A 23,147-nucleotide genomic window follows, 5' to 3' on the forward strand; every position below is an offset into this window, starting at 1 on the left:
ACCTCTCTAAGTGCATGTTAACTCTCTCGAGATTGGCCTCCCGATCCTCATTAATCTCTTGCTCCAATGACGTGAGCTCAATTCTTCTCCTTTGTGCAGCCTGGTGATTCTCGCGAATGTTTTGTAGCTCCATGATTGCTTACTGATCCTCAAGCTGTTTGTTCCTCTGCTCCAAATACTTCATGGTCCACTTAGCTCTCTCCAAGTCAAGGGATAAGGCTTGGATCTATGTTTGCTTCTCCTGGATGATCTCCCTAAGCTTGGCACTTTGTGGGCCCGTATTTGTATCATCATCATGAATGAGAATGAAGTTAATCTCTCTTTCACCTAAAGGCTCACCTAGAGGCCCCTCGTCCTACATTGGCTTCTTGCCTTTGTCCTGTACCTGTGATGTTGATGGAGGAAGCGAGGCACCTCCCACCCCGGGTGGAGATAACACTCGCTTTTCCGCTGCAAATAAATGTCTGGTGCCTCTCTGATATGTGATGAATACCGGCACACTAGTGGTCTCATGGCACTCATACTGATGAGAAGGTCCACCTTCATGCTTAATCTCTGATAATCCTCATGAGGCTCTGAAGAAGTCACGAGAGATGAAATCATCCCAAGTGATGCCCTGTACTCCAAGCTGATGAACCACCAAAATATTAATAAGAGCAAAATGATAGACACTGTTAAGTTGCTGCTGAGGGGTTTTATGCTACACAAGTGTGGTAATCCTCTCTATGTTCCGGCAAAAGAAATACGGAATGTTCATCATCCGTACCCTGGTGAAATGCATGAGCAACCTGATGTGATAAGCATACAGACGAGAGAACCTTCCCTCACAGCTGAAATATTTCATGATCAACTTCATTAGTGGAGCATATTCATCTTTCAGATATCCGAATGGGAACACTCTCTTGAGCTACCTCAGGAAACTGGTTTTAATGTATGGCTCATAATGTTGCCGATCAATCTTCTGTTTCTTGTGCCATGGTTCACTAATGTTAGGTATACCGGTTTCTAATGAGACAGATTCTGGTGTAAGTGTGAAGGTGACACCAGCCAAGATAGCTTGATCTCCATGCAAGTGCAGCACAAAAAGACGAGCCAGTTCATGATGAAATTGAACACTAGCCACCTTTTGACAAAACTCATAGCATGATTGATGCTGAAAACAAAACATGGCAAGAGGGCAGGCCTGCAATTCTATAAGGGTGGTCAATTCTTCTCTAACATGTCTGCCAGCTTTATGAGGCCTCCGGGGTGCCTGTTCTTCCAAGGGTGAGTCACTTTGGGTTTCCACTTCATAGTCTGATGAATGCCAGATGCCATGACTGCTGTTTTTTTAAACTGCCTTGAAGATGAAGATGCTAATGTATGAAAACTGTTTAACTGCTCTTTATAGTGAAAAGTCTGCCAACAAAGGGAAAAAACAAATGAAACAGGGACTGTTAGGAAGGGGAAATAATAGTGGGGAATGGGAATTATTGGGAGAAATTTGATAGGGAAATATGGGAGAGGGTTTGAGGGATTTATGTATGGGAATAGGGTCTAGGGTTTGGGATTGTTGTATAGGGTTTGAGGTGTGAGGTTGGAGGATTTGGGACAGAGCATGTAGGAGAAGGGAATAATGAACTTAGGTGATAGGGAATTAGGGATTGGTGAAGACAAGGGAACAATGGGAAGGAGAAATGATTTTGGTGCCAAAACAGTCAGTTCTGAAACCCTGGCAGCAAGTTTGCTTATGTTTATAGAAGGAGGATTTGATATATGTTTTCACCCATTTACCACCATCACTAATCACAAAACTGGATGAAATATCAAAATAGCAACACTACCTGGCAAATCCATGCAAGTTATGAGAAAATTGGTGAAATTTGAAACAATTTCAGGCTTTCAGGTGTATGCGCCGCGCCACTTACCCAGTGCATCGTGTGCTCCCAGTGCACAACGCCCGTTCAGAATAAAAATGGACAATTTCTCCCAGTGCGCCGCGCCACCTGTTCTGTGCACCACGCTGGCTATTTGCAAGCAATTTCACCCCAAAACACGAACTTGCTCACCCAATTCACTTTGAAATGCTTTTCTTTGACCTTGGCATGCAAAATGACATTGATCTTCATGGAAAAACCTTTATAAAGTCATTGATTTGATTTTTGGTTCTTCAAAACCCATTTTTGTAATGTTTTGAAATTGGCACTTTTTCACAATTAATACAACTCTGTCTTTTTGTTTCCTCCTTGATTTTTTTTGTTTAAATGATGAAATTCTTGGCAATTTTTTGTAGGAATAGCTGACATGGGATTTGGCAAAGGAGACCCGGGCTGCACCTGAAGAATTCAAGAACTATTTTTTTTTTTAAATTATTACAAAAGACGAAATGTCGACTTGTCTTCAAAACAGAGTTTTGAAGAAAAGTCATAATCCATCCATATGACGATGAAAATTTTTTAAATGAAAACTTATTAAGAACCTCCCTTTGGCCTGTTGGCTTTATTGGACATTATGAAGACACATTTTATGAAACCCTAGACCTAGTGACTGAAAATAACTCTTGCTGGTCAAAAGACATGAAAACTAGATTTTGATGAACAAACCTGAGCCAACAGTGCAAGGCATGAGGGGGATGAATGACAAAAGACCTTTCGACAGAGTTTATGGCATGCCCATAGCGGAATGCAACTGAGTGAAACGAGAGAGACACCTAAAAATGAAATGCAAAAAGAGTTTTGATCTCTGACGGAGGGATGACCAGACCGACTCTAACACATACTCTAAAACAATCTTTTTTATATCACCTTGCTGATCAGAATTACAACCCTCAAACACATTGGTTTTACCTGTTTTCTTTTCCTTTACAACCATTAGTAAGAACTATTTGCATGAATTTATCATTCTTTTCATCTATCCCGAGTTTATGCGAGTATAATTATTCTTAAGCTTATGAGCTCTTACAAAGTATTCGATTCCATCTTTAACAAGTAGATACTTGTTCTCAGCTCTATAGAAAATATCCTTTCTATCATACAAGTAAGGACTTCCTAAAACAATTCCACATATATCCAAAGGAATTATATCTAACTCAACCTCATCTACAAATGCTGACCCAAAAGAAAACTTAATTTTGCACTGTCTAGTCACTTGTAGTTTTGCTTTATCATTCAACCATCCTAATGGGTATGGCTTCTTATGAGGTGTAGTTGCTAATCCCAATTTTTTTACAATTGCTTCAGAAATCAGATTTACTTGTGAGCCACTATCAAGCAAAGTATCAATCTTTTGATATTTGGAAACAACTCAAATATGGAAAAGCTTCCACTTTTTTCTCTCATGTTCTTCATCAATAATAGATTGAGCAGAATTACTAGTAGATTCTTCAGAATTCTTACCTTTTATACCTGTGGCTGCAATGATTGTTTCATCTCCCGAGTCTGACCCCAAATCTTTCTGAATAGCTGCAGCAACTTTCTTCTTCTTACCCTCGGACTTCTTAGGCCTCAGCTCTGGATGTAGAATACAATAGTGCTCATCATCATGCCCCTCCCTTTTACAATGAGTGCATGAAGCTTTGCCTTTTTCTATAATGTTAGCCTTCCTTGCTTTCCACTTCTTCTTTCTTTTCTCCTTGCTCTTGCTTACAGTGGGCTGGGATGGTGCCCCAACTTCTAGATTTCCATTCTTTCCTCTACCTTCTAGATGAGTAGCTTGTACAGATACCTCATCTATACTAGTGGGATTAAAGATGAGGATGGTATGCCTCATGTAGCTGTGTAGACCACCAATGTACTTCAAAAGAGTTTCTGGTGAGTCTAATGAAATACCTGACATCAATTCTATCTTTCTGAACTCTTGAGTATACCCTTGTACACTTTTCCCTTTCAGCTGCCGAAGAGTTTGCTAACTCATCATGGCTTGTTGCATGTAGGCCAATGGATAGAACTGCTTTCTGATGGCAGAAACAAAGTCACTCCAGACAGAGATGGTCTTACCATGCTTCTTTATATCATCTCGGGTTCTTCCTTCCCACCAAACCAAGGCAGTGCCTCCTAGTCGTAGGCTTGCCAGCTGAATCTTACTCTTGTCTAAGTCTATGTTTTGTACCCTGCAATACACATCAATTTGTCTTATCCAATTATCAAACTTTTCAGCATTTAGCTCTCCATCATAAATAGGCAAATCAAATTTAACATCTAGTTTTATCAAAGATGCTTTCTTATTATGCACAGGGCTACTAGGAGGTGTAGGGAAGCTTTCTTCTTTCCCCTTTGCTTTGGAGTGGTCATGGGAATGAGATTCATCTTCTTCTTTATCTTTCTTAGAACCTGATGAATCATCACCCTTATGCTTTCTAAAGTCCCTATACATTTCTTCTACCATGGACTTTATAGCTAGGAAACTTTCTATGAATTGAGAGTCTGGCCCTATAGAACCTTCTTTTGACATTGTCTTTCGAGAATAGACTCTCCCAATTTTAGGATTAGTTTCCACCAACTCTCCTTCTCCTAATTTGAGCTTTGATCTAGTGACCATTCACAGCTAAACCAACACAAGCTTGTCTAACCTTACAGCCTATAGCTCTGATAACACTTGATCTTAATCACCCTATGAGTGACCTCAGTGAAGATTTATTAAACAAAAGGTATTACAGACCCATGTGCTGGTGTGTGTATTCTGTGTTATTGAAACAATGGATCGATTAGATTACCAATACACAGAAAATAAATGGAAAGATAGCAAAGAAATACAAAGACACAAATAATTTTTAATAAGGATTTCACGCTATTCTCCAAGGCTATGTCTCTGGTCCAACTTCAGTGGCAGCCTTGTTTTATTGTGCCTTTCGGCAGAGAAATTACAATGCAGGGACTCAATATGAGTTCTCTAAAGCAAATTTTGCTTGGCAGGGTGGTTCTTGGATTCCCCAAGCCACTTGGAGTACACAGACTCTTGTTCTTCCTACCAGCTCTGTGACCCTTGGTCTACAGTGGAAAGAGCCAACTGTGATGCTCAATCTGGACAGATTCCTCTATGGGAAGGCTTGAATCTTCAAGCTCTCTGGTGCTCGATGCTGCCTGTGGTCAGCTCAGCCCTCTGTCTCCTCTACTTGGCTTTACTGATCTCTGTGCTTAGTCCTCCTCTCAAGGTTCACTATTCACTGTCTCTCTTGGTTGCTTGGACTCTTCGTTCTCTCTCCCTTCGAATCCCGGTTCACTGTCTCTGTTCATGGCTTTAACCATTCGTCCTCCACGCCTGTTCGGTTCCTCTCCTTCCTGCATCGATTCTCCTTCCGCCTGGGCGCTTGGAGTTCCCTATTCGACATCAGCAAAAATGCTCGAGAAGTAGCCACGTGTCCTCACAGGAACAACGTCAGCCTACTTGTCGATTTGTTCTTTTTCTCCACTATGCCGGTCAACGGATTCCAAATCCCCTTAAATCGTGACTTAATTCCCTATCAGTTCTTCTCTGTCTATGGGGCACAACCTCAGCCATTCGATCTGGGCTCCTCCAAATCCAACGTCATTCACATGTCAAGCGCGGTTAACTTGCTCGACCGATAACACGTGATCACGACAGTTTTTCTCTCACCTCTGTTGCCATGCGTCGATTGTTGAGTGTGTTCGCTCCGTTTTCTACAAAACTACTTACCGTTCAAGGGTGCCCCGATGAAACCGCCGGTTTCCAGGTTGTGGGTCCCACCTTTGTACGATGGCGCTTTACATTTCTCGGCCCACGGTCCTCTGGCTCCAACGTGACTGAGTTCTTAAGGCTCCTCCTTTTCGGCCCTATTTGCCCATCGGAAATCAACTCCTTTTCCCATTCCGGGGCTCCAAGGGGCTTCATTGACCTCCTGCGAAGTCTCCATGGGCCTCGGTTAGCGCGATTTGACCGAGGTACTTGTCATCTCCACACTGGCTGCCATGGCCACTAGTTCAGGGTATTTTCGATTACTATTTTGGATTCTTCAAGGATTTTTTTCGTCCCGATACAGTCATGTTTCTTGACAGTCGTTTATGGATCTGATTTGGATCAGAATCAATGCTCGTTAACTAACAATGCATTGAAAGTGAGGGAAATAATAGGTTATTGAAAATATGGCCATTATTTTTTCATTTCATGGCACTTTTTTTATATCACTAACAATAAGTGATTTAAAATTTTACATTTTTTTAAAGTGTATTTTTTGAGTTAGTCTTCTAAGATGCATTTGATAATAATAATAATAATAATAATAAAATAATGTTAAGCTCACTGCTAAGCCAAAACCCAAATTCATGTATGATACCACATTGTTTGTGGGACAACAGACCCCACTCTGTGTAACAATTTGACTATTAAATTCTACAAATATGTGCATAATCTATCATCAATGGATTTGAATTTATATCATCTTAGGAGAAAACACATATACTTAAGCATTTATACTACTTGGAAAACTATAGAAAACATCATTTTAATCACTATATCTACATCTTAAAGAATACATGGATTTGAATTCATAACATCTTAAGAGAAAACACATATACTTATCCATTTATGCTACTTGCAAAACCATATGAAAATTCAATTTAATCACTATATCTACATCTTAAAGAATGCACGACCATCGTGAAGATATAATGTTAATACTTTCATAAATAAGCCCCAATGTGTACTATCCAAATGACCTAGCTTTTAAAACTGATCCACATGGATATTGTCACTAACATACCCTTAAAATATGGAAAGGGAATGTCGAAGAGAATACGAAGTGGATATGTTATAAGAGGAATGTAGAGTGTTTCTTTTGAATAGTGTGTTGTGACCTGTTATGTTCTTATAATAGGTGGTTATTTATAATAGGTTGTATAAAAGGCCCCAAACATACAACAATAATTTGTTAAGGAATTGTACCCATAAAAACACCTTTAAAAATATAGAAAAATAAATAAATAACATAGAAACATTGTGATAACTTGTATTGGGGTGATAATTTTGTGTTTTTATGTTTTCTTTATGAATGATTTAAGGGTTGTTGAATATAGTTGGTGTCCATATATATTTATATCATTTGTCTTAATAGGTTGTAGATGATGATAATGTGTAATAGTAATGTCATCCATGTCTAAGTACATTAGTTCGAATGAAACATAGGTAGTTGATAATTTATCTACACAATCAATGCCATAATGAGCTTCATTAAAATGGGGATCTAAAATTAGTGTTGCTATAGTAGTCGACCAATTTCAATTAGTTCAAATGAAACAAATAGGTAGCTGATAATTTATCTGCACAATCAATGGCATCATGAGCTTGAGTAAAATGGTGATCTCAAATTAGCGTTGCAATAGTAATTGGCCAATTGCGTATAGAATTTGAAAACCATATATGTCTTATGGTTTTGTTATGCCTATTTATTCAGTGCTATGATTGGAGGAAAACAACATGTAATTTCTTACTTGCCATTATGCTACCAGGACTTGTCCATATTTTGTTATTGATAATAATAGTCTTGTTGAGAGCACAATTATTGTATTGTAACCATTTAGTTGCTTAGTAATACATTGACTCTACTCGAGTATAAGATTTTTTTCTCTCAAATTTTTTCTTTTTCTTAAGAAATCATATTTATCTATTTCATTTATTTACAAGAATTATTTTTTAAAAAACATTCTTATCTTACAAATCAATATAAGAAATATATTCAAACCTTTACTTCCTTTCATACTTGCCATCAAAATAATGTAATTTAGTTTTTATCTTAAATTAATAAATGGAAAATAATTTCTCCATAACTTCCCAACAAAAACTAAACCACACTATCATTAAAATTTATAATTAACCTACATTATTAACGATTCCGCCGCACATTTTATTTGCGCAATCTATAAATTAATTTAGATTTGACAAAAAGATTAAACATCAATTTATAAAATTCACATTATAAATAAATTTAATTTATGTTTAGAATATTTTAATTTTATTTTTATATACACTTTTATTGGTTATGGTTTTTAAAATCTTATAAAGTAATGATAAAAAATTACTAATTAACAAGTTTGAAAGGTCAAGTCATGCTTGCTACAGAATGTCTAATTATCGTAAGTAATCATGTTGCCTACTCTCCGATGGCTAGAGGGCCACTCTGGTTCTCTAGAGCATCAATGTTAATTTTGAGTATTTAAATCCATAAATTGAGGATTTCGAATTCAATATATTCATTGAACCTTCGCTTTGAACAAATTTTTAATTTGATCCCACTTCACATCCATTATGGTTTGATTATGGAGTTTACCAAATCAAAGGTGTCACTTGGGTTTTTTTGGTGACCCCAAGGACAAGATATTAATGGTTTTCTATTATCAAATGCTAAAGTTAGTTGTTGTTGTTTTTGTGTTTGTGCAAAATTATTTGACTTTTGTTTTATTAAATATGCTAGTTGTTTTTGTGTTGGTGAAAAATTATTTGATTTTTGTTTTATTAAATACGTTGTTTTTGTGTTGCGAAAAATTATTTGATTTTTGTTTTATTAAATATGCTAGTTGTTATTTTTGTGTAAAATTATTTGAATTTTCTTTTATTAAGTTTTTAGAAAAAAAAAATTATAATATTTGACAATGTGATCATAATTTTAAGATTTTAAATATATTAATATTTTTATTATTAAAGAGATTTGCTTAAATAATATAATTTATTGGTGATGAATATAATTATATTTTTATTTTTCCATGATATTTTTTCCTTTAAACTATTAACTTGTATTTTTATATCTCATTACAATCTTATTTTAAAATTGAAAGATTATGTTAACTAATAATTAATATCGAAATATCCTCTTTAATTATATCTTTAAAAAAAAATATTGAGCTACAACCCAGTATGATGTCACAAAGTTGAAATTTCTCTCATGTTGGATCCCTCTCGTAGAGCTAAGAGGCTTATTTTACAGCTGAGTATGATGTTTGAGCCAAGAGGCTAATTTGACAGCTAGTATGATGTGGAACCACGTTCGTGGGTCATAAAGCTGAAATTTTTGTCATGTTGGCCAAAACAAAAAAATTTAAAAATCTAAAAAAAAAAACTATACAAAGCATTTAAATAATGTCTTCTCATAAAAAAAATTGCAAGTGAAGAAATTGGATTCCTCTCGGCTCATGTTAGATCGATATTTAAGATGGATCTATGCTAGTAGACTAAATCATGTGATATCCAAAAATATTTACTCTTTAATTTCATATATAAAACTTGGATATATCGACAATCCTACTTCAAGACTAAAAGATTATTTTAAATAACCACCCTAAATCCATTTTAAGTCTATTACTTCAAGACTAAAATATTATTTTAAATAACGAGCCTAGATTTATTTTAACTATGGATTCATTTAAGAGTCTAGAAGGATAAAATCTTTCAAGGTGTAAACCTGCAAATCAAATCTCTCAAAGTGCAAATCTGCAAATGGGGTTAAAAGGATCAAATCTTGAGGAAAGTCTTGCACCTCAGGAGATTTGATCTCTCTGGGTGGTTAGAGATCCATAGTTAAGATGGATCTAGGTTGTTTTATATATATAAACCTTGAAATGGGTCATATTACATAATAATACCATTAATAATATTATGGGATTTCAAAATTTGGAGCTCAAAATCCGCTAACAATTTACATAAATTTAACTAATTTTATTTAATTTTAGTTTAAATAATTTGATATCTCTAATTTTTTTTTATTTTTTTTTTAATTTTATCTTGATCTAATCAAAATATTTACATAACATTACAACATCTCATGGAATAACTCTGAACCCAATAATTAATATTAATTAAATATCAAATACCACATTAATGATAATCGAATTTATATCATAAAATCATACAATATAAAAAATGCCTAACAATTATATAAGATTTTAAAAACTTTTAAAGTGTGTGTGTGTATATATATATATATATATAACAAAATTTTGATTCAATTTAATTTAGTTTCTTTTGTTGAAATTTAATTTAATTTCATAGAAACTAAATTTTTTTAAAATTGAGAAAGTATTTTAAAAAAACCATAGTCATCAAATTAAAAACTTCTAAAATATTAAAAAAAAAACTGTATTGATAAAATTTTACAATTTTATAATTTTATTTTTTATTGATTTAAAATATTCATACAATAAAATATATATGTTTCAAATAGAAAATGGTGCAAATGAGTAGCAAAGTTATCTAGAACCTGCTTCTTAACAAATTAAGCGCATACTAATTAAAAGATTTATGGGTTAATGAGTTATTGTTAACTAATAGAGTTAATTATGCATCACTCAAATTAATAAGTGGTTGGTTAGGGTATATTAATTAGTTGAGTAATGAGTGGTTGGTTATGGTATATTAATTAGTTCATCTATGGTGATTTTCTAAATAATTAATCTTATATCTAGTAACCCCTTCAAAATGTCATTGCATAGATAAACACGAGTTAAATCTCATATTTTTTCCCCTCTCTCGAACTTAACACTTAGTGAATGACTTCCAATAATTTTAAAATCACCGAATCATTGCATTATGTGTAAAGCATTGCTTCTACTCAGAAAAATAACCAAAATCAAACTGATTCAATTTTTTTAGTCAAATTAAATTATATAAATATAAACATAAACTAAACTAAAAACTATGTATTATTATTATTTTTTACTTTAATTTAAGTATATTTAATCTAAACAAAAATAATTATTTTATAACCTTTATTTAAATATAAAAAAATTATACATTTCCAAAATTCAATAATTAAACTAAACATCGTCCACCATCTACATAAACATCGACCACCCCTCACACATGGCGGTTCCTATTTTGTATCCTATAGCATAGTAAATGCCCCGTGACATGACATGAGGTTAATATAACACCATATAACACGCCTGTGCATTTTTTTTCTCTCTCATCACGACGTATTATATGGTATTATATCAGCCCATGTCAGGGGACATTTACTATACTATAGAATATGAAATAGGAACTTCCCTCACACTAGGCTGATGCAATCTCAAAACCTACATTATTATTAGGAACAGTTTAAAAACCATCACATGGAAATCTATCACAACGTTGGTACTTGGTCCCCACCCACATGTTGTCTACCGTCTAGAAGAATGCATGGCCGTCATTATCATAAAAAGGATTTCACGTTTACCTCGCTCGCTTATGGTTACCTTCCTATCGTAGTGAATGAACCAATGTGTCTCTGTCAACGGTAATGCATTGTTCATGTCGTCCAATCGGTATAGTTCAGTGTGTAATAGGTAGTAACCATGAGGCGTTCATGTCCTCCAATCGGTATAATTCAGAGTGTAAAAGGTACTAGCCATGAGGCGCCCAGGTGTGTATTTTCCTGTTCTTTGTTCACATGCCATCACAAACTAACAGGAATCACTTAATGCAGATTTGATGCCTATAATCCCTTCCACACTTTTATGTACTATGTTATCCTATCATTTAATGCTTTCCTTTGTAATGTCCACACATATTTGTGTACCATTACAAGTTGTTGAATGTGGGGAGAGATTATGACATGTTAATGGAAAAATGTGTGTCACAAACAATTATTGTGATAATGAAAGAAACAATTCATCATGTTTTCCCCATCATTTAATGCTTTTTAATGTCTACACATGTTCTTGAATGTGGGGGGAGATGAATGTGGGCAACTCCTATTTCTTACCCCATAGAAAAGTTAATGCAGTCTGACATGCAAGGGGAATAGCAGTTTCCTTGCATTTATATTTCCCTCTGGGGGGAGATGAATGTGGGCAACTCCTATTTCTTACCCCATAGAAAAGTTAATGCAGTCTGACATGCAAGGGGAATAGCAGTTTCCTTGCATTTATATTTCCCTCAAAGTCAACTTTGAGGGAAATATAAATGCAAGGAAACTGCTATTCCCCTTGCATGTCAGACTGCATTAACTTTTCTATGGGGTAAGAAATAGGAGTTGCCATGAATGTGAAGGGAGATTATGACATGTTAACAGAAAAACATGTGTGAGAAACAATTATTGTGATAATGAAAGAAACATTACATCATGTTTTCCCATACATTTTTCTATATAGGAGGAAAATATAACATTTTTTTAAGGTGGAGTTGTGATGAGCCCTATCTCTATGTGTTTATCTGTAAACACATAAGAATTGCATTTCAAATGTATATGAAATATTGAAAGAATTAAATATTTTAAAATTACATAGGTTTATCTTTTCAATTCAAATTGGATTTAGTTTGAAAACAATTCCAATATAAGATCAATGTTTTGTTATAATATCTCAAATTGTAATTTATAAAATTTACAATTTTATAATTGGCATTTCTTTAATTCATAATTTTTTTAATCAAATAATTTATAAGTTAACATTGCATTATAATCTTGGAATTTGTTATTTAATATTAAATTATTAAATGGTCAATGTTATAAGGTGTAATCATAACATTTTTAATTAGTAAATGTAGATTTTTAAATATATGTTTAATTTATAATTTAAGGTAAGGAAAATTAACACAACAGGAAGGAAACTTATTTTAACATAATTTAGATTGATTTTTTAGAATGTTTATAGGTAGTTTATATATATATATATATATATATATATATATATATATATATATATAAGTGAGAAAATATTTATTAACTTGAAACTCATAGCAATGCCAATGTGAATAGATAGTTTGACCATCTTGCTCCTTCAGTAAAAAAATCTTACCCTTAATTTTTTTTAAAAAATAATAAAGTTTGTTGTAATTGTTTTCTTCGGTGAAGAAAGCACTTCAATGTTCTTTAAAATTAGAAAATTTTAAATTGCTAAATACAAATTCTTAGCAAAAAGACTTTCTCATAATTTCATATTGTATCATATGAGAAGTATGTTTATTTATTGTTTATTGTAGAATGATATATATATATAAGGAGATATTTTTACGTAAATATTAAATTAGCCATAATTATTAACTAGCAATTGTACCAAAGAGGTGCAAAAGAATGCTAATAGGAGGAGTGGGCGATGTGGGAGGCAACAATCAATCAAAATATGTAGACAATGAAATATAATCTAAATTTGAGTTTCTCTATATATTCTAAAGAATGTAGCAAGAGGTTAAATTTAAGGAGAAAATTACAATAACATAAATGTCACAAACCAATGACAATCCTTGCAGGCAAGAGGTAAATAATAGAGGTGTTCATTTCCTTTGTAGTTTTTTTAAATGGCATGAAGTAAATTTTGAACAAGGAAGTTATGAGGTATATACCAGCTAAAGATATCACTCACACTTGGGAGAAACAACTTATAGCAATAAGTTGTTGTGGAGATGAGAAAATACCAGATTACAGATAGAAGTATTGTATCAATGGATGTTGTAAAAGTACTTGTGAAAAGATTTGTGATCAGAATAACAAACTTGGGTGTGCCTTTTATGAAGGTTTACGTTAGCATATGTGAAAAGGTTTTTGGATGAATATGCCATTTATATACAATATCCCTTTGCAAAAATGATTGAAATATTGGTTGATATGGCTCTTCTAAAATGCCCAAATCCTTCATCATCTTTAAAAAGTAAGAAATGAGGTACTTACTCAACTAAATTCATCTCCAAGCATGATGGTGCCCACTATTTTATTTTGTACTGTTAGTTTGAAGAAAAAAAATTGTTGCATAGCTCCTTATGTCATTTATGTTATTTATAAAAATTATTGAGATACAATAAGCAATTCTTGATACTTATATTTTTGTACTTCAATATAATGAAAATATTTGCAATATTTTAAATATGCGTTATGTTCTTTGTTCATGGATATATAATATTCACATTAAAATGCAAATAACAATTGTGCGAAAAGAAAAGCAAAAAATTTGGAATTTCGAAATAATTGTAAAAAACATACTTATATTAATATTTAGAAGCTAGAATTTGATCACTCTGCAACCCTAATGGCATTGTGGCTGCCATGAGCTAAACTTAATCGTGACCTAAACTCTGATGACATCTGCAAAGATTCAAACTAAGAGGCTGGTAACAAGGTCGGAATGACAGAGGAGGAAAGGGGGGGAGAGATCCCCTCCTACGGAGACGCAGTGGCAGGGGATTCCCACCAGAACACAAGCAACCCGAAGCTAACAGGAGATACAAACAAAATGTCAGGACCAGTCCTCAGGGCGTAATGGTAGGCAGGCAATAAAAGAAAATGTCTGCCATGTGCGATAGAGAAACCAAGATTCATCATCCCGATGAATAAACTAGAGCGATACAAAAGTTACATGAAAGACCATGCACTAATATGTAAGTTCATCGGAGTCTAGCTGACGGAGAAGGACCTCACCAAATGGATACAGCAAAAATGGCAAACCAAAGGGCATATTGAGCTCAAGCTGGGAGCTAGAGGCTTCTTCACAGTAATATTCTTGAACCTGCAAGATAAAGAAAAAGTATTTGAAAATGGTCCTTACTTTCATTATAATGTTGGTTTGTTTATGAGGTATTGGGAAGAATGTTATGACCCAGACAAGGAAAAATTTCTGGTAGCCCCGGTTTGGGTTAGATTTTTCGGTCTCCCAAAGGATTTCTGAGACCCAGAAATACTGGAGGGCATTGGAAATATGATAGGCAAATTTGTCAAAATAGCAGAAATGACAAAAAGTGGCAGATACACTTCATATGCAAGAATATGTGTATACATGAACATAGCTGAACCTATACCTGACTCAGTGGAACTAGAATATCATGAAGAGGTGTGGCAACAAACCCTAGACTACGAACACATCTCGTTCAGATGTCATAGATGTTATGAGTATGGCCACCTATTTAAGGATTGTCCTCTGAACCTAGAGGAAGGAGAGAACATGCACAAGAAACAGAGGAAACCTTGGGAAGATAAGGACAGGTTTTAAGAAGTGAAAAGCAAGAGGAGACAAGAAAAAGAAACTCACAACACGGGGAAAAAAGAATATCAAAATCAACTGAGCAGAACGAATAGCTTTGAAGTGTTGTAGGGACAAGAAGAAGAAGAAAATGAGGTCCAAACTAGCGATTATCAGGAAAAAGGAAAGGAGAGCAGTTCAAGTAAAGGCAAACTGAACCCTAAGATGAAATCTCAAAGAGAGTCGGTAGATAAAGAGGATAAGGAGGACAGGGAGAGGATGGAAACCACCACAATGGAAATTGACCCAAGCAAGGGAGAGGAACTAAGCATGGAAGAGGAGGTGATGAAGAAACTGCTGAATAAATGAAGACTCTTAAACTAAAGATTTATACCAGAATACGAAAAAAGACTATACAAAGATTACATTCCAATAGAAGCAAGCTAAGCATGGATAGGGACAAGTGGAGATGGCAGAACAACTGGGGATGCATCAATAAAAGCCCCAAGAATACTCAAATAAAATGAAAGGAGGAAAGTAAAGAGGTCGGAGAAACCTACAGGAATCCATACAGATTATGGTAGAAATGTCGGTGAATACAAGGAGGGTGTTACCGCTATTAGCGGTATACCAACAAATAAACAAGGTGTCCCAATGATAATTACATCCTGAAACATAAGAGGTCTCAACAGCAGAGGAAAGAATAGATACTTAACTGAGAGACTAAGAAAATAAAAACCCCAATTCATGCTGCTACAATAAGCAAAGATTATAGGAGGGAAAATGGAAGAAATACTAAGTAAAATAAAACCGAGGTATGTATGCATGACTATAGCTATGAGAGGTAGCACAGGCGGAATTGCAATACTGTGGAACCCAACAAATATCACAGTGGATTACTGGATAGGCATGAAGAGAATCCTGACGGGGCGGTTTTGCCTGATAGGAAATAAAGAATGGTTCCTAGTCTCTATAGTATACAGCCCTCACATACCATTGGAAAAGGAAAATTTCCTCCAACAAATAAATATGTTAAGGCATCTACATAAAGAAAAGCTTTGGTTATTAGCAAGTGACTTTAACTTGATAACAACAATATAGGAGAAAAAAGGGGGACTGCGAAGGGAAGAGTCAAAAATGGAGAAATTCAGAGATATATAAGAAGAACTACAACTGGTGGATATCCCAACAATAAATGGAAAGAATACATGGAATAATAGAAGGGGAGGGAGCAGACAAATAGCTTCTCATATATACAGATTCTTGGTTATAGATAAATTCATTAGCAAAGATGTATACTATGAGGCTACAATTATACCGTGTCTAGGGTCGGATCACTGGCCTATTAAACTAGAAGTAAAAATGAAACAAGGAAATTGAAACAGGCCATTTAGGTTCGAGGTCTTCTAGATAAGAGAACCGACCTTCATAGGAAAAATGAAGGAGTGGTGGAATGAGAGTGAGAATGAAGGGAGAAATATGATGCACACCTTTCAACTCAAACTTAAATAACTAAAAGGAAAAATAAAGAAATGGAACAAGGATGAATTTAGAAACATACATCAGAAACAGGAGTTGATCCAAGCCAAGATGAAGAAAGTACAACAACAAATTATCAATGAAGGTAGAAGTGAATTGTTAGTGGAGGAGGAAGGGCAGCTGATTAATAAAATGGAGGAAAGGAGACAACAAGAAGAAATAGTGTGGAAGTAGAAACCTAGAATTAAATGGTTAAAGGAAGGGGAACAAAATACAAGGTTTTTTCACAAAGCAATGATCCATCATAGGCAACAAAATATGATATTTTCCCTAGTAAGGCAATCGATTTACCCAAAATGAGGACATGGAGAATATGTTAGTGCAGCACTTCAAGAGCCTACTGATGGAATCTAACATAAGTATGGAGGAGAATAGAAACAAAATCATACAACACATTCCCAATCTGGTGAGCAGATAGAACATGGCCTTGCTGAGAGAAACATCTAAAATAGAGGTAGAATAAGTCATTAGAAATATGGCAAGAAACAAAGCACCAGGTCCATATGGATACACAATAGAATTCTTCCAGGTGACATGGCCATTCATGGGCGAAGATATAGTGAAATTAGTTGAGGAGTCTAGACGCACAAAAAGAATGCACCTAACCCTGAACTCCACATTTCTAGCCTTGATTATGAAGATGAATCATTCAGAAGAACCACAAGGGTTCAGACCAATAGCTCTTTGTAATCTCATATATAAAATCATGGCTACAATTATGGTTAATTGCTTAAAACCTATATTACCTGGATTAATATCTCAGGAAAAAACAGGGTTTGTTAAAGGAAGACAAATAACAGATTGCATAGTGGTGGCACAAGAGGCAATTCATTGATTAAAGATAAAAAAAACCAAAGGAATGCTAGTTAAATTATACTTATCAAAAACCTATGATCGATTGAATTGGAATTATCTACAAGGAATATTGAAGCCATTCGGCTTTGATGCAAGATGGATAAGCTGGATAATGTCGATGTTGTCAACTCCAGTCCTGTCAATTCTACTCAACAGATCACCCATAGAGGTGTTCAACGCAACCCGAGGGCTCAGGCAAGGTGACCCGCTTTCCCTATTTTTGTTCATCCTCGCAACGAAAGGCCTCAAACGGTATATAAAGGAGAAAGTTCAAAGAGAATAGTACATTAGCCTCAAACTATGGGGGAATGATCTACCATTAACACACCAGCAATTTGTAGATGACATAATGTTGTATGGGCAGGCATAGCTCAAGGAAGCCAGAAGAACTATGGAAATTCTTACGGACTTCACTAGTGCTTTAAGGATGGAGATAAATGAAGAAAAGTCTGATATATTTTTCTTCAACACAACAGCACCTTCACAAGCTTTCTTAGCAAGAGTAATGGTATTTTGAATAGGAAATTTTCCCTCGAAATACTAGGAGTCCAGCTAAATTATCAACAAAACAAAGTGGCAAATTAGAAACCCCTGTTGGGAAAAATCCAAGGAAAAATACTGAACTGGACATTCAGATCACTGAATATGCCAAGTCGCGTAATATTATTGGGATTAGTGTTATAATCTATCCCGATTTACCAACTAACCAGTCAAGCGATGCCAAAAACAATATGACAAAAGATGATTAACATCTTCAAAAAGTTATTGTGGCGAGGGCCTAGAACGAAAAAAATGGGCTCTTCTATCATGGAACTAGCTTAGAAAACCCCTGAAAGAAGGATGACTAGGACTCCAAGGTCCATACATTCTCAATCAGGTCATGGAGACAAATTTATGGTGGATATGGATCCAAGGAGGGGTAGACCTATGGAAACAATTATAGGAGAGGAAGTATGGCATGCCTAGATCAACATAAGGGAAGTTGAGACTCCAAGACAACAACAAAGGATCACCAATATGGAACTTAGCCTCGGACAATAGAAATTTGATCAGAAGCCATAGTTTCTGGGAAATTAGAGGAGGAGACAAAGCCAAATTTTGGGAAGAAGCATGGCAATAGAGAGAAAAACTAATCAGTAAGCTTGAGCTAGAATAAATCTACCAATATACCAATATCCATGGATAATAAAGAGTTAAAAACTTCTAGAGCATAGAACCTGAAGAATACTGGAAAAAGTGGAAACAAAAACAGGACTAGTCAGAAGCTCGAAAAACACCCCAGTGGAAGTTATATGAGAATGAGATGGCAACACGGAAAACTGCAAAAGCAGAATGGCTAGACATACTAAGATGGGGATACAGGTTTAAAGTTACGTTCACAATTAAAGAGGGCTATGAACTACAAGCAGAACATCTCAGGAAACAAGAGACAAATATATGGGAAAGTATATGGCAAGAAATGACATGGTCGAAAGTCTCATTCTTCATGTGGATCCTCTGCCATGGGCATGCACTTACATGGGATCAATTGCAAAAAAAAGGGCTGCAAGGACCCTCGATATGTAACTTATGGAAAGAACAAGCATAAACAATGGAGCACATAACCAATGCTTGCAGATATAGTGATAACCTATGGAAAAACCATAATCAACTCTTCGGAGTAATTTATAGGAATCCAAACAACATGAAAACAATAATGGATACTTGGTGGAAAAAGCCTTACCAAAATACAATCATGAATCTTGCCTGGAGATTATCGTTAGGGTTTGTCCTGTGGGAAATATGGAAGGAAAGAAATAATTTGACCTTCAAAGAAGAAAGAAGAACTGAAGAAGAAATATGGAAACAGATAATCCATAACATAAGACAGACAATACTGGCAGAGAAATAGTATGAGGAGGATTGGAAAATCAATCCACAAGAAGAAATAATAATGAAAGGTCTGAACTTGAAACCTAGTATGCTAAACATCTCCTTGTGGAAGCATCATACCCCCAATGGAGAGTCTACAAATCATTATAAATGGCCTCAGAAAGCATTCATCAAACTTAATTTTGATGGAGCTACAAAAGGGAACCCTGGGGTGGTAGGGACAGGAGGATTATTCAGAGACAATAAAGGGAAAACACTTAGATTATATGCCACGGATTGTGGCAATGCGAGCAACAATGAAGCAGAGCTTCATGCTCTGAATAGGGTACTGGAAACCGCAGTAAGAGAGAGATTCCAAATACTGGAGGTGGAAGGAGACTCAAAAATGGCGATAGATATGGTGAAGAAGCTCCAGCAAGGAATGCACTAGGAAAAAATCAGCCAAATCTGGAGGACCGCAAGGTTGGTCCAAGAGATCACCAAGCTAATTCGACAGATAGGATACATCATCCCAACACATGTCCGAAGGATGGGCAACATGGCAGTGGACAATCTTGCAAACTAGGGATGCAGCTAGGTAGTTAGAAACCTAGATATAAGAGAAGAAGAGTTATTACAAATGGAGGGAATGAAGAAACTAGTGGAAATACTAGAAAAAGACAAGGAGCAAGAGGAGAACCCTTGATCGGGGTGTGACAGAGAAGAGGAGGTGGGCCAACAATGATGGGAAGTGGAGATGTTAGGGATCATTCACTCGCTCACAAGGAGAGAGAACACATTGAGATGCAAGGGAAGAGGACAACAGGAAGGGCAGGTAGAACGACAGGGCAGGGAGGGAGAATGCCCTGATAGAAGACAGATGTGGTTGGGAAGGGAAGACAGAGAGGAAGGTCTAGAGGCCAGCGAGAGAGCAGGAAGATTGATGCGAGCAAGTGGCAGAAGTAGAGAGAAGAACCCACGGGAGGAGCAGCCGGAGGCACGAGGGAGTTAATAAGGGATAGAGCTGGAAGCCCTAGAGGGCCATCATTCCGAGGAGTAGGAATGAGGAAAAGGGTGACGAGAAAGTTAGGAGGACAGGTGGTAGGTGTGATGAAAGGCAGAAGGGATAGCAGGTTAAAACAAAAGGTAAGTGAGAAAGAAGATGGTTGCATGCAGAAAGAGAGAGCGAGGGTAAGAGCAGTGAAAGGTGGTGGATGCAGGACGAGGATGCAGGCCGGTGGATGCAGTTGCGTCAACTCAAGTCGATGGTATGTATTCCTAAATATCCCTAACATTAGAATTACAGTAATGCCACTTTCAGTGGTACTAGGGAAAGAGACTTGGGAAAGTCAGGAATCAGAAAGAGTCAGAACCAGGGTTTCCTGGAACACTATGTGGGTCAAGAACGAGGATGAAAGGGAGAGAGAAGAAAAAGATAAAGAAACACCTTTGAAAAAAGCACAGAGAGGGAAGGAGGGAGGTCAGGGAGAGAAGAGAGAACCTAGTAAGGGAGAAAGTAGAAGGAATATAGCTCCGGCCAGGTGGCTCTTGAGGCATGGAAGGGATAATTTAGGTAGCTAGTATAGAGAGGAAACTACCCTGGAGGCCATAGTAGCTAAGACAAGGGACATCTGGGCCACTGAGAAACCTAATTGGAATATCCTGAATAAAACTCAGAGGATAACCAAGGGCTCAATTAGAGCGAAGAAAATAGAGAGGTGCGAGAACGAAATGAAGAAACCTCGTGCAAATCAGAACAGGGACAAGGCCTCCCTTTGTAGACTCCCCGATAGGTCTTCTAAGGTAAACCATCCTAGTGAGGGTATACGGGATAGATGAATCTGAGAGAAGAATATTTGAGAGGCCGCAAAATGATAACACAAGAACTGTCAAGGGGGAATCTGAGAGAGATGAAAGGAAAACTCAAGCTGCTAGGACTTGAGCGAGAGACCAAACCCGAAACACTTAAATACAAGACATAATGGGAGGTATACTTTCAGACTACTAATACTTCTTATGGTGTTGTTGTAGGTTTAATTATAATCTACGTCAAGTACAGTTTGGAGGCAAGCAAGCACATAGAGGAAAGCAAATTGGGCGAAGAAAACAGAAACGAAGACAACGTAAGAATGGCAATAGATGGAAAAGTGGTGGCTAAGAAGAGTAACAGAGGAGCAGGAAAAGTAGCAAAATGGACCATTCGGGCATTGGTAACCTCTAGCAGAGACCAATGCAAGTGAGGCAGAAAGACGAGACAAGAGCATATGAAGACCCTCATCGATGCGTACATGGCAGGTAATACACCCGATGTTAGAGCGCAAATACCGGTTTAGGAGAGAGAACTAAATGGTAGTATCACCAACCAGGATATTCCGATAGAAGAATGGGAAGATATGGTACAAGACCTAGGGAAGACCCACGACCACCACACTCTATTCAGACAAACGATCCAACAATACTGGGTAATGAAGAATGTAGTGACCCAAGCCATGACTCTCAACAAAGAACAGGCAGTAAACAAAGGATAGAAGGCACAGGAGTAAACCAAAATGAAGGAACCCAGCAGAGCAGACCTCCTAAGAGAGATAGAAGCAATTTAGATTCAAACATACCGAAATAGCACTGAGTAGTATCAAGAAAATCTTGCAGGACATGAGGAGAAGCGAGATGCTGGGATCCAGTGCTAAAGCCCCAACCCTGGTGTAGTCCTTGGATGAGGAGTGAAACAGAGTTCCAGATAAAATTTTGTTTCTATGCCAAGTAGCTTTTACTTTTCAAAGTTGATATTCAGTATAGATAAAATAGACAATGTTGTAAGGATGATAGAAAAATACTTATTTAAATTTTGGACAACTTTTAATGCTAACAGGTAGCCAACCTGGTTTCCTACGAGCAGGTTGAGGCCATCTGTTACTATTGGAAAAACTTGATTGTGGTTAGTGAATACTAATAGAGAGAGTACTACCAAGCTTACAAAAAAAAAACATTTAGAAGGCATGTGTATATTAATATTTGGAAGCATGAAATTTTATTTGACATCCTAGTTAGAACAACTCAAAAAAGAAAGGTTATTTTTTAAAATGTTGTTTGCAGTGATTGTGAATCAAAATGTAATTTCATTGTTTATGAAACACTTCTACAACATTGATTATTTATAATAATAAGAGTTTCCCAGTACATAGAAAGAAGCTCGAATACATAAAGAACATGCTCATTTATGGATTTTAAAGGTTTGAAGATCTTAGTTATGCAATCTATCTAGTAAAGAAACTCTTTTCTTGTGTGATCTGAAAGGATATTCTGAGGTACTCTTGGAATTGGAAACCATTATTTTTCCCTTGCATATTGCTCCTATGACCAATGTAATCTATTATGGTTTTAACTCCTTCAACATACCAAAATTTTGTGTGGTCGATGTTATCCAAAGACTTCTTTAACTATCAAACATCAAAAATAGTTTACACACAAACTATATTGTTTCAATTGAAATCTAACTCACTAATAATTTGTAGAAATTTTTCTTTGGTTATTTGAATTCCCCTCTTCCCTGTAAACATGCACATGTCTAATACAAAATATTAGGACAATATATACAATGTAAGTCTGTAAATATTTTCTCCCTTCAACCTTAGGATTCCATGAAGGACACTACCATAATTGTAATATTACAGCAATATATACAATGTAAGCCTATAAATATTTTATCCCTTCAACCTTAGGATTCCATGAAGGACACTACCATAATTGTAATATTAGGACAATATATATAATGTAATCCTATAAATATTTTCTCCCTTCAATCTTAGTGTTGGCATTATGACATAGGTTTGGCACTATTGCACAGGTGTTGTCCTTGATGGCCACTCACTCAAATGGCAGATCACATTTCAAGCTCTCAGAATGAAAGAAAAAGATATATACACAGGTTCCTCTTAACCAGGTCGTGTATACACGTGGGATTACCGATCAAAAGTCACATATGTGTATGCACGCACTTTCATGCACAAAAAAGCACATACATGTGGTAAAGCTTATTTTTAGTCCATGGTATTT

The sequence above is a fragment of the Pinus tabuliformis genome, chromosome 3_1, assembly GCF_031772625.1.
Source record: "Pinus tabuliformis cultivar Carrire ecotype Pingquan chromosome 3_1, CPIR1, whole genome shotgun sequence".
NCBI lineage: Eukaryota > Viridiplantae > Streptophyta > Pinopsida > Pinales > Pinaceae > Pinus > Pinus tabuliformis.